The sequence below is a fragment of the Malania oleifera genome, chromosome 2, assembly GCF_029873635.1.
Source record: "Malania oleifera isolate guangnan ecotype guangnan chromosome 2, ASM2987363v1, whole genome shotgun sequence".
Taxonomy (NCBI): Eukaryota; Viridiplantae; Streptophyta; class Magnoliopsida; order Santalales; family Ximeniaceae; genus Malania; species Malania oleifera.
In genome coordinates, this window is record NC_080418.1 from 63,636,837 (window position 1) to 63,653,549 (window position 16,713).

Consider the following 16,713-nt stretch of genomic DNA (forward strand, 5'->3'; position numbering starts at 1 on the left):
GAATAGTACCAAAATGCCCAAGGGTGGCATGTTCAGTAGATCGAACTTAGTTATACTGAGATCCTTAGTCGACCAAACCCCCACTGGGCCAACATGTTGACCTCTCGATCGACTGACCAGATATATATAGGCAGACTTGCTCGATCGAACCTCCCCTGTCAACAAGTTAACCTCTCAGTCAATCAACCAGAATTATATGTGCAATGCTCTGGTTGATCGAACCCCCATGTGGGAAATGCCAACCGTCTGGTCGACTGAACCTCGAAGTTCAAAATGACCTGATCGACCGAATCGCACGTAATTGGAAAATCGCCTTTAAACCCTTCATGTCTGGTTGACCAACCTTCTAATTCAAATTTCTCCCGGTCGACTGAACGCAGCGACTTAGTTAACCGAACCTTAAGTTCAGTCGACCGATGCTCTTGGGTTGGCGAATTTTACCGAGGTTAAAAACGTTTTTATTTTTAGCAACCTGACTTGAACTTTTCCTAAAATAACTAATATGTCCTAAATGGTTATAATTTTGGGGAATTCTATATATACCCCCTCATTTGCAAAAAATTAGTCAAAGATTAGCAATCTTAATTAGAAAAAATCCTCTGAAGTTAAAAAAATCCTACTTCCATTTTTAAGCATCCTACACTCATTCTTACTCAATTTTATTACTTAAATCTCTTTGTAAGTGTGCTTGAGTGTTCATTTCAAAGGCTTCAGCTCTCTTTTGTTATTGATTGATTAAAGTTGTTTTATTAGAGAGCAAAGCTTCAAGTTTCCTTAGGAGACTTTGTTAATAAGTCTTCCTTAAGAATACTTCATTGAGTCTTTGATTTTCGCATTGTCATTCCAGTACTCAAGGAGTTCATATTGGATTTTGATTGCTAAAATATTTTATTCATCATTTTCAAAAATATCTCTTGTGCTTATCTTTGAGAAATTTATTTTGAGATATTTTCTTGAGTACTAAAGATCTTTGTTGGTATACATTTTGATTGAGATTATCATTTTAATACAAAGATCAAATATAGTTTTAAAAATTATTTTTGAATATCCCTTGTGGTTTATTTTGAGAAAAACATTTGTTGAGATATTTGAAGTATACTTGTGACATTTGTTGCTACATTGTGATTGAGAATATTATTTTAACATAATGATCCTATCACTTACACTCTCACGTACTAATTTCATTTGTATTAATCTTTGAGAGTAGACTCTAAGGCTACACTGAGCTTATCTTATCATATCATTCGGTAGTGTATTGATTACATTGGTACATAATTTGTTTAGTTGAGAAGCATATTTGTTGTATGCAAATTTTATTGAGAAATCTATTGTATTCCAGGCGTGGCTTGAGGGGGCGGTAATCTAGCCTGGTAAGGATTGGTTGTTAAAGGTTGAGGTCAGCCCCATGTTAATTTGATCTGGTTGTAAATGTTGAGGTTAGCCATGTTCTAATTGACCTAGTTGTTTAGGTTCCGCTCCACCCGTTAAGTGAGCTTATAGAGGTAATCCTTGTGCTTGTTAGCTAAGGCAAGGACATAGGCAGTTTTCTGAACCTCGATAACATTTCTAGTGTCATCTCTTTTACTACTTTATTGTGCATGCTTAGTTAAATTTTTATTGTAGTTTAAATTCCGCTGTATATTTACATTGATTTATTTTATATGCACTATACTGACCTTAGACTTGTATAATATTGCTGTTAGTGGATTGACCTAGGGGATAAAACTTTTTAAATACCAATTCACCCCCTCTTGGGATTGCACCAAAGCTAACATCCTCTTTATACGTAGCTCTTGTTCTTTCCAGTCTAAAATTTTTACTGGCACCTTTTCATAAGATAAGGTATCATCGAGCTCTTGTGCCTTATAACTAATCACATGGGAGCGATCTCGGACGTATTTCGTCAACATGGAAACGTGAAATACGTCATGGATTTTAATTAAAATCGGCGATAATGCCAACCTACAGGCAACTGGACCCACTCTTTCCATAATCTCAAATGGTCCAATATACCTAGAGTTCAGCTTACCCTTCCTCCCAAACCTCATAACTCCTTTTAGCGGTGCCATCTTCAGAAACACATGATTTGCTACATCAAAATCTAACTCTCGTCGGCAAGTATCTGCATAACTCTTCTGCCGAATCTGTGCTATTCTGATCCTATCACTGATGAGTTTGACTTTATCTTGAGTCTGCTGTATCAACTTTGGCCACAAAATTTGTTATGCCCCAATGTCATCCTAGTATAACGGCGATTGGCACCTCCTGCCATATAATGCCTCAAATGGCGTCATACCAATGCTGGCATGATAACTGTTTTTATAAGAAAACTTAACTAACAGCATAAACCATATCCAACTACCTCCAAAGTCTAGCACACAAGCCTGCAGCATATCCTCCAGTATTTTTATCGTCCTCTCTGTTTGCCCATTTGTCTGAGGATGAAACATTGTACTGAATGATAACTGAGAACCCATGACCTTCTGCAAACTCTTCCAAAATTGAGATGTAAACCATGGGTCTCGGTCCGAAACTATGGACATTGGCACGCTATGCATTCTAAGTATCTCTTGGATATACAAATCTACTAATCTGCTGAAGGACTAGTTAATTCTTATAGGAAAGAAATGGGCAGTCTTCGTAAGTTGATCTACCACTACCCAAGTGGAGTCCTGTCCATGTAAGGCCAATGATACTCTTGTGACAAAATTCATCGCTATATGTTCCCACTTCCACTCGGGAATATAAAGTAGCTGTAGTGATCCCACTGGTCTTTGATGCAAAGCTATCACCTATTAGCATGTCAAACACTACACTACAAACTCGATGATCTCTTTTTTCATACTGCTCCACCAAAAAGGCTTTCGGAGATCCCTATACATTTCAGTGCTACTAAGGTGTACAATATACAGGGATCGGTGTGCTTCCTCTAAATAACTTTCTCAATTTCAAGGTCAGCAGGTACACACAACCTAGTATAGAACCTCAAGGCTCCATCATCTAAGATACTGAAATCTATCTCCTAGCCATCCTATACTTTATCCATAAGTTCTACTAACTTTACATCACTCCTCTGAGCAACTTTAATCCTTTCTTGTAGGGTCAACTATAATACCAGATTGACAATAAATACATGATGATCACCCTCTACGAGTTCTACCCTAAATATTTCCAAATCCATCTGGACTGGTTGTTGAATCATCCCTGCAAATACTGCTGCTCTCACTAATTTCCGGTTCGGAGCATCAGCTATCACATTAGCCTTTCCCGGGTGGTAACTGATGGTGTAGTCATAATCTTTAATCAGCTTCAACCATCTCCTCTGCCTCATGTTTAATTCTCTCTGCGTGAAGAAGTGTTTTAAACTCTTATGATCAGTGAAAATCCCACACCTAACCCCATAAAGATAGTGTTTTCAAATCTTTAGTGCGTAAACCACCACTGCTAACTCCAGATCATAGGTAGTGTAATTCTTCGTGCAGTCCCAAACATGATTGGGGGGGGGGGGGTGGGGTGAATTGAGTTCTTGACTTTTTACAATTCTTTCAAAGACTTCTTATATTCTTGTTGATTAGGAAATCCACACAAACATTTACTTCTTCTATTTAATCCACAACCACAACATACACAACCAAGTGATTAACTGTTCAAACCAAACAAACACAATACAAGTAATCAATATATGCTTTGCAATATTCAGCAGCCCTGTATATGAATGTGCAAGTCCTGTAGTTGACTTTTGAATTAAAAATTAAAATAACATCCAATCACTCTTTTCAATAACTCAGATTTTAAATAAACCCTTAGTTAAAAGAATTTAGGAGTTGATCAACCAACGTATTCCCTTTTGGTTTTTGCAATCTATGATAATCAACCCAATCAATTTTAATCTTAGGTTTATTTAATATCCAAGGTTGTTTGTAAGATTAACACATCCACGCAGTTTATATTGTTACTGGAATTTAAAGAGAATAAGAGAAGAGAGTGAGACGGTGTTTTTACAAGGTTTAGCTTACCCCAGCCAACGTCCTCACCTTAGGTCAACCACCTAAGGATTTCACTGTACCTTGTTCCTTCCGAGTGGAACAAAAACTTTTACAACAACCAACCTCTTTTCCAGGAAGAGAAACCTCTCCAAGCAACAACCTATACTTAGTGCAACGATCCAACTATATCTTGAATCGTTAAAGATCTAGTAGAAAGGAATGGATATCTGCGTACAAAAACACTCTCAAATACAGAGCAAGTTGTACAAGTTAAATCACTAATCGTACTTCAAAACCAAAACTAAATAGAAAAGAAAGTCAAGCTTTAGAAGTCACCAATGGTTCTTTCTTATTGATATAAAGATTTTAGTTACAAATCAGAACCAAAGCTTTTTAATCAATCAGCAATTTTGTAGAGTTTCCCCCAGCAAGAGTGTGAGCAAGTATGGGCTTTTGGAGAACTTTAGCGTAGAAAGCGTGTATTGCTTGAACGTATTTTTTCATTGAGTTAGAGAGGTATTTATAGACTTCTTAAAGAAAAGTTTCCTCATTTAACATGGAGTATTTAGGAAACTTTTCAAAAGATATTAAATCATAGAATCAATTTTGAAAAACTTCTCGTATAGTTCAAAATTTAAAATTTTCGTAGAGTTAGTTGGCTGACTCACTCAATCAGGTCATTTTTGTACTATTCAGTCAGCTAGACAGGCGGCTGACACCATTCTGTCTCTCAAAAAATAATTTTGATAAATTGTCATTCGGCTGGATAGGCGGCTGATACCATTCTATCTCTCAAAAAAATAATTCTGATAAATTGCCGGTCAATTGACTCAATCATGTTAAAAATAGTCAGTTGGCTAGACAGACCAAGGAGTCAGTCGGCTGTCTGATCCTAGTTAAAAAATTGTCAGTCGACTGGACATATGTTTTTCCATTCATTATGCTTGTTAGTCGGCTTGTCAAACATGGTGTGTTCTGATCAGTCGGCCGACCAGTCCTCTTTTTTCTTTTTTGATTTTTAAAATCTAGTTCATTTTGAAAAACTTAAGTACCACTCTTTCAAAATCATTTTCAAGGGTTTTAGAAAAAATGGTTTCTAAGCCATCTTATCCTAAAGAGCTTCACATATCTAAATAGTAATGAAATTGAAGCACTTACAAACATTCTTCTAAGCATGATCTCCTTAATCACTAAGTCTTGCAGCCTCTTGAGGTTCAGTCTTTACTTCAAGTCCTGCTTAGCCTTTAAGCTCTTTATTTGTCATTCATTGCTTTAATATATTGAGAAGCTTTCACTTGATTGACTTTGATTTCTAACTTACTTTCCATGATTAACCATGAGTGTCCTTTTACTTATATCTGAAATAAAGCCACTCAACAACACAAGTCAAAACATCCTTCATTTGTTATTATCAAAACAAGATTGAAAAACCCAGCTAGGCCAATACTTCTCATATTTTTTCAACTGTCGAGAGGCATACTCTACCACTCTCCCTTACTGCATTAGAACACATTCGAGCCTTTTATGTGACGCATCACTATAAATTATGAAACCCTCTTCTCCTGAAGGAATAGTCAACACTGGTGCAGTGATAAGTTGCAGCTTCAACTTCTGGAAACTCCGTTCACATTCATCAGTCCACTCAAACTTTACACCTTTTTTCGTCAATGTAGTCAACAGATCCGAAAATTTAGAAAAGTCCTAAACAAACCTGTGGTAGTACCCAGTCAATCCCAAGAAACTTTTGATTTCCTGCACATTCTTCGATTGTACCCAATCCACTACCGCCTTAATCTTACTTGGATCTACTGAAATACCACCCCTGGATATCACGTGTCTAATGAAGGTAACTTGTTTTAGCCAAAACTCACAGTTCTTGAATTTCGCATACAATCTTCTTTACCTCAGCACCTGCAGTACTATCCTTAGATGTTCCTCGTGCTCCTATGGGCTTTTTGAATACATCGGTATGCCATCAATGAATACCACCACAAACTGATCTACATATTGGTGGAATACTCGGTTCATCAAATCCATAAACACTGCAAGAGCATTGGTCAGCCCAAACAGCATAACCAAGAATTCATAATGGCCATACCGAGTCCTGAATGCAGTCTTTAAAATATCCTCTACTCTAAATTTTACCTGATGATACACAAACCGTAGATCTATCTTCAAGAAAATCTATGTCCCCTGAAGTTGGTCAAATAAATCATCAATGTGGGGAGATGGGTGTTATTCTTGATAGTAACTTTATTAATTTATCGGTAGTCGATGCACGTTCTCATCGACCTATCTTTATTTTTCACAAACAATACCGGCACTCCCCAAGGTGACACGCTAGGCCAAATAAACCCTTTATCTAATAGTTCTTGCAACTTTTCTTTCAAATCTTTTAATTTTGTCGGTGCCATTTTGTATGACACTTTCGAAATCGGCGCTATTCCTGTAACTAAATCAATAGAAACTCTACCTCTCGATCAGGAGGTAGTCCCGGTAAATCCTTTGGAAAAATATCAGGAGAATTCCTCACTATCTAGATGTCCTCTAACTTCAATTCCCATTCTGATATCTCCTTCATACATGCCACATATCCATGGCAACTCTCTAACAACAACCGCCTCGCTTGAATGGCAGATAACAACTGTGGTGGGGTGTGCACACATAACCCCATGAATCCATGCTCCTGTCCTCCTGCAGGTGTGAATACTACCTCTATCTGATAACAATTAATAGTGGCATATCGAGCAGCTAGCCAGTCCATCCACACTATCACCTCAAACCTATGCATATCCAATACCACTAGATTAGCTAATAATAACCTCCCTTGAATACAAACTGGACAGTTTCTAAGTACCTTCTCACATAACCCTACAACCCTTGTCGGCATAGCCACTGACAAACTGATACCCAACTGCTGTGTTTCTAACCCACAAAATTTAACAAACTCTCTTGCGATAAAAGAATGAGTCGCCCCTAAATAAAAAAAAAGCAGTAGCTGTAAATGACAGTATTGAAACAGTACCTGTCACGACATCTCCTGCTACCTTAGCATCCCCCAGTGTCAAACTCATGCCGGAGCGATATTCCTCAGCTATCCACCTTAGGGTGGCTAGCGACCTCCTTTAAATGGTCTAGGAATAGGCGTAATAGCTGGCGGTGCTCGGAAGTGTCTCACCATATGCTCAAGTTAATGGTATTGATAGAAAACAATCTCCTTGTCCCGACACTCTCTTGGGTATCTTTTATAGCATATGGGACAAGGAGGGGGCATCTGTCTGCTCTATACTACCCAATCTCCCACTCCCTGTCTCTGTCCTCCTCTGCTATCCTACCTCTTCCAAGGCCCTTGGCTAGACCCTGCCTGAAAATCTGGAGGCACGGGCCTCTTTCCCTGGCTTCGTGCTACAATGCCTCTCTATAGGCCACCCTCAATCACTACAGCTCTATCCACTACCTTTGCAAAAGTCTGGGTTCGGAAGCCTATAACATATTCAAACAGACTCTGTCTCAAGCCCTCCTTGAACTTCCTTGCCTTCCTTTCCTCATCCGGAACCTAATATGGGGCAAATTGAGACAACTCGATAAATCTAGATGCATACTACTATACCGTCATCTGCCCCTCCGTCAATTGCGAAAACTTCGCTGCCTTCGTACTTCTAATAGTAGTGGGTAATTATCTCTCAAAAAAATCTCCCTGAAGTGGATCCATGTCACAGCTATAGCATCAGATCTCTGCTCCTCTAACAGTCTCGCTAATCTCCACCAATGTTTTGCTTCCCCAATTAATTTAAATGTCGCAAAGAGTACTTTTTGCTTATATGTACACAGGAGGATTGCTAACATATCCTCCATATCTTGGACCCAGTTCTCAGCTACTAATGGGTCAGCCACTTCAGAGAACAACAGGGGTCTCATATGCATGAACTACTTAGTTGTGCAGCTCCGTTCCCTTGACCTCTAGCCATCTCTGTCATCACCTTCTAGGTGAAGCTACATAGTATTGCATCAAGGTCTCCGCCACCCATACTGGAAGGCCCTGCATCATCACCTCCAGCTTGTGCACTGCTACTCCCTGGATCCATCCTAAAAATGGTATAAAATAGTCTTAGAATTTTATCATGTCAACATCACTAACACACTTAACAAACTAAACTCATAAAATATTCCTCTACAATCATCCATTTCCAATATCCTTAACCCAATTTAAGATTCAGTCCTACCACTCTGAAACAAGAACCAGTGATAGTATCCATGGTTTTCCTAAAATTGACACCCTAGGAAAAACACAAAAACAACCACAGAACTCCTGTCTCTAGGTCTCAAGATAGAACCTTAAATTTTAATCTCATCCTCTAACAACTTCTGACTTATACTTCAATCTACACATCCCCTATTTTCTTCAAAATCCGTTTCTATACTCTGGTATTATATTCCGCTGTTTATTGATGTCTGTAGAACCTAACAACCTAGGTTAAAATACCAAACTGTAACGCCCCGATTTTCATACCTTTTTCTTAAATAAATAATAAATATTCATCAACATCGGCCACGTCAAAACCCTGATACCATTTAAATATAACCCGACCCGAAGTGGGATACTGAGTAATTAGTCCATCGTATGATTATAAACCTAACAGTGGAAGTCCATATATACATACCATCCAGAATACAAATAACCTGAGTACTAAACATCCATACATATATACATATCTAACATATTCCCAAAAATCTATCAAAAACTCTAGGGGAATCATCCATCCCTAACTCAAAACACTCACCCTGTCTAATAAGGGTATTAGCTCCCCTCTATCTCAAAGCCCTATCTCCTTGCCTGTCACGATTCCCTGAAATATTTATATATTTGGGTGAGACACGTCTTAGTAAGACAAAATAAATTATTTACAGTGTGTGGCAGTATGAGTTTCATTATATCAAAACATATATTCATTTCAGTGATAATACCTTCTGAAAAAAAATATACCAATTCCACATTTATGATCATATAGATATAAAACACGGCTTTTAAAAGCTTTAATCCCATTTTTCAATCTCATTCTCATGCAACCCATGTTTATCAACGAAAGTTCTCGAGGATAGGGGAGATTACACGCCTATATATGTAGCTCACCTCTGCTCTGATATCGTTTGTAACCTTACCCGATTAACTCAGGTTCGGCTACAACTGATACTTATCAAGGCACTCATGTTACTTAGTAAGCCCTTAGGTAGAGAGTTTTACTTTTTCCTATTTATTTATGTTATTAAACTCATACTCTTTCTTTTCACTTTCTATTTTATTTCATTATCTAGCACATAAGTGTCCTCAGTAACTAGTACATCCGCGTCTGTAACTCATGGCTGCCCTGAGGATATTCTCCACACCATGCTTCCCCCCATGGTCAAGGTTGTGTGACCTGAATGCTGGATCTAACTTTGGTTGGCCTACTTGATTAGATCAAAATAAACAATCCATATACTCATCTGTAGTATGAATGACTTGTTATAAACCCTGGTCTGGACTTAGGGGGCAAAACTACCCTTCTCACAAACTCATTCAACTATCACGCCACATGATCCACAAGTCCGTGTGGTTTTACATAATCACCACTAGCAACGGTACCGTGCTCAATATCAACAATTGTCCATCAGGGTCTCATTTCACCATTTCATCATTCATATTTCTCATTCACATTCCAGTATTCATAATTGTGGTATTCACATTGCAATTTTCCAAATTTCTATATTTACCATTCCAGTATTCACATTTCACATTCATATTGCAGTATTCACATTGCAATATTCACATTCTCATATTCGCATTTCAGTATTCACATTTCAACATTTTCACTGCAATATTCACAATGCAATATTCACATTTTCATATTCACATTTCCAGTAGTCATATTTCAACATTCACATTGCAGCATTTACATTGCAATATTCACATTTTCATACTCACATTTCAGTATTCATATCTCATCACAATAGTATTTATCACATTTCATTATTCACATCATTTTCTATTCCTTTCTCATCTTTTCAATGACCATTCCATTCTAAAAATAGTATGTATCTCATTCCGAAAATTTTGACATTTCTCAATAATACATAACATATTCTCATATATCCCATTCATTATAAAAAACATTTCTATAATCATATTTTATATCACAAAACATCACATTTCAATATTAGTCATAAGCCACACAATTTAGTCTAATATTCATATCATAATATTCGAAGGTAAAAATATCATATTTTCCTTTTCACATATTCATTCAACAAGTAATTTTAGAAAATACTGTTATAAATTATTTCTCTTACCTAGCTTACTGAGAAGTCCACTAACACCCTAAATCTTACGCTCCTCGGTGTTTATAGTTCAAAAGCCTGAAATTGCATTAAACCCAAATAAATCAACTCGACCTCCAAAATATTATCATTTAATATTCCCTAGGCCCCAAATACTCCAATTTAACAATTAAAACTAATATTTAACACCCTTACGTCAATTTTGGAGTGGTGCCTCGGAACCCCAAATTGAAAATCTACTCCGCCTATGTTTTAGATAATCCTTCCCAGATCCTCATGGTGGTCCTGATCATTGATTCGGGCTAAAATGAAGCTGGAATTGAAGAGAGAAAGGAGAGAGAGTTGTAGGGTTTCAAGAGAGAGAGAGAGAAAATTTTGTTTTGTTAAAAGAAATGAGCTTACGTGACTTTCTTATAATTCTCACTGCAGAGAAAACCATTGATAGTTTTATGTACCTCTCACAAAACCATCGATGGTTTGGGCTTTAACCCGCCCCTTTTTTACTATTTTACTTGTTACCAACCCATGGTAAAAAGAAATCCATCGACAGCTTTCTACACCCCTCACCAAACCGTCGATAGTTTGGTCTTCACCAAACCGAATTTCCTCCTTTTTCAATTATTTTTATCATTATATTTTCTCGCATTTCTATAGCATTTCTTAGAAACATTAATGGATGGTTTTAACAACATTAGGTAGATGTTGCCATTAAGTTAGCCATTGGAAACATGATAATATTGACATACTTAATGTATTTCTAGCAAGAACGAAAAATTGTGTATGCAATATGTCAGCTTTGCCAAAGTTTATTTTTTTTTAATTAATGTTAATGCCAATGTTGCTAAAAATTGCCATAAATTTTGAATTTTTTACACTAAGGGTGCATATCAATGTGGACATTGCCAAATGACCTATTTGATGTTGACAAAATTACAATTTTTTAATTTTTTTCTTTTCCAATAAAATTTTTCACAAATAATACACTAGATCTACATAGAATAGCAAAGCATGTTCATGCACAATCAAATGAAGTGATGGACTAGGCTAGAAGTAGTTGTGGCTTTAAAAAAACTAGTCCATGCAAGCACCTATCTCCTAATTTAGTACCCACTAATTACAGTCTTAATAAAAATATTCTAATATTCTTCACCAAAAATCTATCTTCTTTACAACCCTAAGTGTGGTTTTCCATGAAAGGTTCTTAAGCACAAAGACTATAATTTCAACCCACTTACCACAACCCAATTCTCTTATGCTTTGATTCAGAACATTCCAGGTTTTGAAGAACTAGTGGTAGAGTAAGTGGTGATCACTATGTCAAATTTAGAGTGCATGCGTTGAGGCATGAACTCAAATTGTAATGGTCAAGAGGGGTTAGCTTGATATGTTGCCATTAAGGCATAAAAAAAAAGAGTAGTGAGAGAAGAAATTTGTTATAAAATTTATGTAGAAATAATTGGAAGAAGACAAAGCTAGGGTTTCGAAGGCCAATGTCTATCGTTCACCTATTTCTTGTGGTAATTGTAACCCTAGGAAACAAGGCATGTATGTTACAAGGAATGCAGAGACCCGAAGAATTATAGAAATTAAATAATAAAAAAGAAAGAAAAAGGAAATTTTAAAAAGGTTCACAGAAGGATCATTGACGGGGACATGTGTCTCAATCGATGAAGAATTATCATGAGGGCTATTTCAGGGCCTAAAATTCATCGACAAAAGTTATGAGTTCATTGATGAACTCCCTTCTTGACCTCATCGACGAAGTGACGTGTCTCATCGACGAGGGCAGGTGTATAAGTATGCCAAGTTCGGATTTCAGCACAGAAAATTTGCACGCAGCCTCTTCCTCTCTCTAGAATCCATCCCCTCTACCTTCTCTCTAAGTTTCTGGCTTGGGTTTTCACTAGTTTGACAATCCAAAGCTGCCGCGCTACTCTTGGAAAGATTCTCTTTATATCTGTTGGAGTAGATTGTTGGTTAGGCTAACTTGGGAACCATCCCAAAATTTGGGTAAGTTAGTTAATTTCAGTATTATTGGATATTTGGTGTTTTTGTACTGAGGAGAATATGTTAGGAAAGATAATACTGAAGTTTTTTTGGGGAAATGTTAATTTTAGGGTGTTGTGCTGGGAACATTGCAGGTGTAGGATTGAGTGTTTTGTGGGCTTCTTAGTAAGCCAGGTAAGGGTATAAACTAAGTCAGAATCTTCCATGAAATTATTTATTATTTTATAGCATTAAATTTCAGGAAAGTATGTATATTGTATAATTATGTTTAGGAAATACTGTTATGAACAAGCATATGATTTAAACGCTTTTAATTAGAAAACATGAATTTGAAACATATTTTACATTAAAGAGGTTACCCTATTTTTGTGTGGCATGAGTTTAATTTCCATATAATGTGTATATCAAAAGAGAATATTTTTCCCAGATCAAGCATGATATGTTAGTTTTCATGGCAATTATAAAACAATACAGGAATCATGATTTTACATTTTTAAATAGTATAGAAAAATTATGTTCAGTATATTGTGTTATGCCGGTGTAGATGTTGTGATTCATGTTATGTTATGCCAGTGCAGATGCCGTGTTTCATGTTATGTTATACCGGGGTAGATGCCGAGGTTCATGTTGGTGTAGTTGCCATAATCAAGTATGATCAGACAAAATTTATGAAATATGTACATGACAGTTATTATTATGAAATACGAAACAACTATGTTCAGTATATGGAGCTTATGATATGATATCAAAACCCGGATGACATGGTTTAGTACAGTTTCAGGAGCATGGTACTGTAGCTATATATTCAAAATTATGATAGTGCTACCACACGACTAGTAGTGTGGGAGATTGCAGTCAATGTGGCTTCAGTGTAGAGTGGAGTAGTCCCCATGGCAGTCCGGGACCAGGAGGGGCAGGCCCATCGTACTTATAGACTTATGATTGATCTAGCATAGTCGGCTAGCCATTGCTAGGTCCTGCCTTCGGACTGCACAACCTAGTCATGTGGGGGTAAGACATGACATCAGCTAGCTATCCATCCTAGTTGTATTTTAATATTGTATAGTTATATAAGATGATTTTCATATTAGTAATTTAGTACATTATATTATGTTATGAGGAATCATGTTTTATTTAAGTATGATGTCAATAGTTTTAACCAAATATGATGTGCTGATATTATGTATAACACGAAAACACTTATGTTATCACACACTGATATTAGTTTGTTTCCTTTACTGAGAGGTGTCTCACCCTAGTTATATAAACATTTCAGGAAATCTAGGTAGAGGAGCGGATAGAGCTTCGCAATAGTACATACCGGTGGGGCTACCCTGTCTGAAGGGTGAGTTGTTAAACTAGGGTCGGGTTTGTTTTTGGGTTGAGGCCCTAGGGTACTTTTGGCCTTTTGATGGATGATTGTATATATAATAGGTTTAGTAGAACTCTGGTATTTTGATTGGTTGGATGATAGGTATGTGATTACGTTTCATGCTGCTTAGGTATCAGAGTTGTTTTTTTGGGTATATCCCTGGTACCCATGGGTCTAGGTTGATTATGCTATTCAGTTGAACAGGATATTAGGCTTATTATATTAAGTACTTTTATGAAAAAACAATATATGGTAAATTAGGTAGGTTGTTACAATTTGGTATCAAAGCCTAGGGTTCTAGGTTTTGTGGACTCTAGAGTGCCGCGAAAACAATACCAGAGTGTAGAAAAAGGATTTGAGGTTTTGTTTTGCAGTTTAAAAGGAGGAATTCCATGGTGATTTCTGTGTCTTTCCTGGGATGATGATTTCAGGAAAGTCATAGTAAACTATTGCCGGGTTGTGTTTTTAGAGTGTAGGACTGGATCTTGAAATAAGATAAGGATGTCAAGATAGTGGATTTTGGTTAGATGCGTAAGTTATAAGGATAGGGTACCTAAGTTATGTTTACTATATTTTTAGGATGGACCCTGGAGGAAGTAGCGCCCATGCGAGCGGTAGTGATAGTGCAGGGCCCTCGAATGCCGGCATGGCTGACTCTAATGCGGTATTACGCAGTGTGGCTTTGTAGGTTGTGGCTGAGATCGCTAGGAGCTCTAGAGAGTAGAGTGGCCCATCTGCAGGCCATAGGTGCACGAGTCCTCTGGCATTTTCAAGAGGAGTTGATCTTGTAGTCATCAAAAATTGGATACAAGAGATCAATAAAGTTTTGGCAGTATTGCAGTGTATAGAGGAGAAAAGGGTCCTTATTGCCACCTATAAATTGACAAGGGAGGGCGAGAGGTGGTGGACTGCGGTGAAACTTCTAGAGCAGCAGAGGACGATGCTAATAGTTATGACATGGGACTATTTTAAAGAATTATTCTTTAACAGATATTTCCCAACCACTATCAGGGAAGCAGAAGTGGAAGAGTTCTTGAATTTGAAGTAGGGACAGCTGCGATCTAGCAGTACGCGGCGAGGTTTATCGAGTTGTCCCACTTTGCCCTGAATATTGTTCCTAATGAAGTAAAGAAAGCAAAACAGTTTGAAAGGGGATTAAGGCATGAGATCTACATTCAAGTTATGGTGTTGAAAATATAGGATTTTGCTGAGTTAGTTGATAGAGCAGCTTTGGCTTAGGTCGGTGAGCACTTGGGTGTGGAGGAACAGTGATAGAAGAAGAGGTCCACACCTTCAGGCTTTCAGCAGGGTTTTGGTTGAGGCTAGTGGAGGAGAGGAAACTATGGCAGAGGTTAGAGGCAGGAGATTGGGAGCCGTGAGGTTCAGGGTGCTCAAACCTACCTTGTATGTTAGATATGTGGAAAGAGGCAATAGGGGGGTGCCGAGCTAGGAGAGGTGTGTGTTATTGTTATGGAGAATCAGGGCATCTGACACAAGATTATCTTAAACCTATTGGTACTGCTCCTACTCCCAGGCAGTTCAAGGGAGGTTACCAGGTGCCTTATGGAGGTCAGTAGAGGAATTTGGCCCCAGCAAGGGTTTATGCTCTAGAACTAGGAGATGCTAAGATGGATGCAGATGTCATTACAGGTAACCTTACTATTTTGTCATGTCATGCTATTACTTTATTTGATTCAAGTGCTACTCATTCATTTGTGTCTGCAAATTTCATTAAATTGTTTGGAGGAGAGACCCAGTTATTAGATGTAGTAATGCTAATAGCTTCACCTCCTAGTTCAATGGTAAAGTGTCGTAGGGTACTCAGAGGTTATCCCGTAGAAATTCAGGAGAGAGTGCAACCGGCCATTCTAATTGTACTTGAAATGCACGGGTTCGATGTAATACTGGATATAGATTGGCTGGCAACTAACTACGCTAATATTAACTGTCATTTGAAAGAAGTAATTTTTAGACCACCAGGAAAGCAAGAATTCAAGTTTGTGGGGTTGCAGGTGTGTTCCCTACCTCAGTTAGTGTCAGCTATGCAAGTGAGAAGGCTACTCCTAGACGGTTGTCAGGGTTTTATGGCTTTTGTAAAGGAGGTATCAGGAAATGGGTTGAAGCTTAGCAAGACACCAGTGGTTAAGAAGTTTCCAGATGTTTTCCCAGAAGAATTGCTAGGATTGCCTCTTGACCATAAGGTAGATTTCCCTATTGATCTACTTCTCGGGACGACACCGATCTCTAAAGTTCCTTACAAAATGGCTCCAACAGAGTTAAGAGAGGTAAAGGATCAGTTGCAAGACTTGTTGAATAAAGGATTTATTCAGCCTAGTGTATCACCGTGGGGAGCTCCAGTATTATTTGTAAAGAAGAAGGACGAGTCTATGGGAATGTGTATAGATTATAGGGAAATTAATAAGGTGACAATCAAGAACAGGTATCCTCTACCCCGCATAGATGATCTATTTGACCAGTTTTAGGGTACATGGGTCTATTCTAAGATTGATCTCAGATTAGGCAACCACTAGGTAAAAGTAAAAGCAAAAGATGTCTTGAAGACAGCCTTTAGGACCAGGTATAGACATTATGAATTCCTTGTTATGCATTTTGGTTTGATGAGTGCTCTTGTAGTATTCATGGATTTGATGAAAAGAATCTTTCATCAGTATTTAGACTAGTTTGTTGTGGTTCATTGATGACATACTAGTATATTCGAGGAGTTTTGAGGAGTATGACGCACACTTACGACTGGTACTTCAGATGCTTAGAGAAAAGAGATTGTATGCCAAGTTCAGTAAATGTCAATTTTGGTTGGAGAAAGTGGCATTTCTGGGGCATGACATATTAGGGGATGGAATTTGGCCATCCCAACAAGATTGAAGCAGTAATGATGTGGGTTAGGCCGAAGAACGTTCTGAAAATCAGGAGTTTCTTAGGGCTAAAAGGTTATTACCATTGGTTTGTTGAGGGATTCTTAGCATTGTCAAGGCCTTTAATGCATCTGACTAGGAAGAATGTCAAGTTTGAATG